The sequence below is a fragment of the Triticum dicoccoides genome, chromosome 7A (genome assembly GCF_002162155.2).
Source record: "Triticum dicoccoides isolate Atlit2015 ecotype Zavitan chromosome 7A, WEW_v2.0, whole genome shotgun sequence".
NCBI classification, from domain to species: Eukaryota; Viridiplantae; Streptophyta; class Magnoliopsida; order Poales; family Poaceae; genus Triticum; species Triticum dicoccoides.
The window spans coordinates 440,320,555-440,323,633 of record NC_041392.1 but is presented as its reverse complement, the minus strand read 5'-3'; the positions used below and the strand labels follow the sequence as shown (position 1 = coordinate 440,323,633).

Here is a 3,079-nt window from a genome sequence, read left to right as displayed (position 1 = left end):
CACCGGGAGGGACGCGTAGTCGCCAAGAGTGAACAACCACCAGGAAGAACGAGCCTCTACCTGGAGCACGAGGGCAGGGGCGGCGATCTGGCTGCAGCAAAACACAGGGCTATGTTGACAAAGTAAACTTAGATGCTATGTTCAACTACAACTATACAGATATAGTAGCTATTGCCTGCTATGCTATGCTTTCCTGAATTAGTTGAAATATGGGCACACAGTACCTATTGTCTGCTAGATACTACAACTACGGATATACACACTTTATCCATGTTTTGGCTATTTTATCATATACAGAACATACCATTCTATTTTATTGATTAATTAGTCATGGTCAGAAGTCAAGTGTATATTATAAAAAAATAGCAGAAAAGTTATTCACAACTAGTGTATTTTCATGCAAAATAACAAGAATAACACCAGCCAACTTAAGAGATCCAACTGCAACCTAGGATTCCACTTGTATGCTATGACAAAAAGATAGTCATATTTGCTAAGATTGTACACACCATATTTATGTCATTCAGATAAGCTACAATGATGTGGATGAAACTACATTCCATTCATAACACAAGAAAGAAATTGACAATTTGAAAGGAAGGATATTTAACTACCAAAGTTCCTCCAAACTGTATCCTATCCCTGTTTCTGTAGTTCATATGATTAATAGATGCATAAGAATACCTAATAATGACCTAGCAGGTCAGCATATATTCGAATAGGGGAGGTGAACTGTAAATAGCCAGGAATTCCCAGGACACCATGTATTACAGGTTTTAGAAAGTCCATTTCTGCGGCACACAACACATAGGTTAGGTACACCGTACACACTTAAAACTTCAGAAAATCTCCAGAGATACAGACTTGTTCTAACTAACTTCTAAGTGGTATCAGGACTGATGCAAAATGTCCAGCCAACTGTTTGACATTCAGTTTGTAACCTATCTTACTATCCGAAATAGACTGCAATATAGTAGTATGAATGTACGTCAGTCTGATGGTGTGGTTCTTTTCTTCATTCTAAAAAAGGTACAATCGTGCTTGTGCTTTCATATGCTAATCACAAATGACTAATGAAAGGATGATGTATAGACGAGCAACCAGAAAAGGCCTATGTACCTCTTACCTGGCTACGACGCCATTGTGCATTAATAGAAGTAGCTTCTTGAAGAATTCTCAGTTCTGCTCTTAAAGAACATATATGGTACAAGTGGAATTTAATAGGTTGGTTTGCAACTACTTTTATTGCATATATAAATAAATGTAAAGAGGCCTATGGAGTTTGGGGCGAGGTGTACATATTCAACTCTGATATTAGCATAATTAAACTGCACCTCACTTTGAAAACATAACGAACCTGATTTAGATGGACAAGCAGTTCAAATTCCATCTACATTAATAATATTTACATTCCCATCAAACTTAAAACCAGATGTACAAATAATGATCAGACCACTGCCAAAGCAGTTTGACATATCTTAAAGATATTTATGTTGCTCCAGAGAAAGCAAGCTACTTGATGAAACAATTAAGCCATGAGATTCTAAAGAAAGACTTACTTTTAGACCACGGTGTTCCACTGACAACCCAGGTGTTTGAAGTGATGGATTCTTACACCGGGGGAATCAAGAATCACCAATGTTAGAAGAAATGTGTAAGTGGATCCTCAATTCTGTAAAGGTAATGGTTTAACATGTAAATATTTCACGTTCTAAATTCAAAACTGGATAACTATGTCATCTTTGACAATGCTGACCTCTTTGATACCAAGAACGGTGTTCACTCCTACCCTTTTCAAGGTCCTTTGAAGCCTTTTGTCATTGGTGGCTGTGGTCTTGTGAATGGCCTTCTTCTTCCTGTCATCAGTGGAAAGCTAAGTACAATAACAAGAGGACAAATGTTTCATATATTTGGAATCTTATAAGCTGACATGCGCCCACTAAATGGCATTCAATAACAGATCAATCTTGAAATGTGACACCAGTATGTTTAGATGGTAATCAATATTCTTAGCGAGCCCGCTTCAAATTGGGCATTTCTACAGAGGATAGCAGCAATGATTCACATGGCACAAACTATTCATTCCGAGGAAACATTTTCGGTCTGAAACAAAGGATTCACATCACACAGGTAAAAGTCATATAGAATAGTCAACATGCTGAAAGAAGGAAACACTACTGCCCATAGCAAAACCAATCCATTAATCAAAGTAGAGCTAGTTTTTTAAGATAAAATTGCTGGGCCGATGTTGTGCCTGGGTCCATTGCCGGGGGTTGAAATCTGTACACTACAGGCAGAGAGGAGGGAGACCATATGAGGGATCTTACCCATGTCGTTGCCACCATGTTCCAAGGTCGCTGGATGCGGAGGGAGCAGAGGCCCTTGTCCCCCCCCTCAGATCTGTTGCCATGGAAAGGAGGGAAGAAGGAGCTGGGCATGGGTTTGCGTGCTGCCATGGGAGGGAGCAGGCGAGGTGGCCTCACTCAGTGACCAGTGGAAGGAGGGTCGCACGCTCGCGACTGGGGTGGCTGGTGGTGGAACGAGGGACGACTTTGGCGGTGGATCGACATGGAAGGAGGGACGACCCCTACGATTGCCGTCGACGGTGGCGACGTGAAATGGAACCCGAGGCGGCGGCAGCGGCGACGACGACGACGTGAATCGGAACCCTAGGCGGCGGCGACGTGAATCGGAACCCTAGGCGGCAGCGACGTGAATCGGAACCCTAGGCGGCGGCGAGACGAGGGAGAAAGGGGATCCAGTGAGGCGCCCTGTCGCCTATGTGGTGTTAGGTTTTGAGAAAATTCCGTGGGCTGGGCTGGGCTAAATGTTTTTGTCCGTGCGCGCAGGCCCATTTACCACCTGCGATTGGTCGGCGTTATTTGCCAGACCGATCGCTAGATGGGGATACGATCTTTCCCGACCGACCGTTCGATAGCAACGACTTATGTATTGCCGACCGACTGTCTCTCAATGTACAAAGGTTTTCCCAACCAACTGTCACTTAGAAGTTTTTCCAACTAACTATTAGTCGGTGAAAGTGACTTTTGCCAACATACGTCAGTAGGGAATAAAGTGT

The 3,079-nt window shown here is 42.8% G+C and overlaps 1 long non-coding RNA gene across 1 annotated transcript; it reads right to left on the bottom strand.

Annotated features, from left to right (window-relative positions):
• Nucleotides 1-721: 721 nt before the first annotated feature.
• Nucleotides 722-1,846, bottom strand: LOC119329441. Its single transcript, XR_005159533.1, has 3 exons — nucleotides 1,757-1,846; nucleotides 1,560-1,672; nucleotides 722-791 (listed from the first exon to the last, which is right to left on the bottom strand). It is a non-coding gene; the product is annotated as an uncharacterized LOC119329441 (long non-coding RNA).
• Between the last annotated feature and the right edge of the window lie 1,233 nt (nucleotides 1,847-3,079).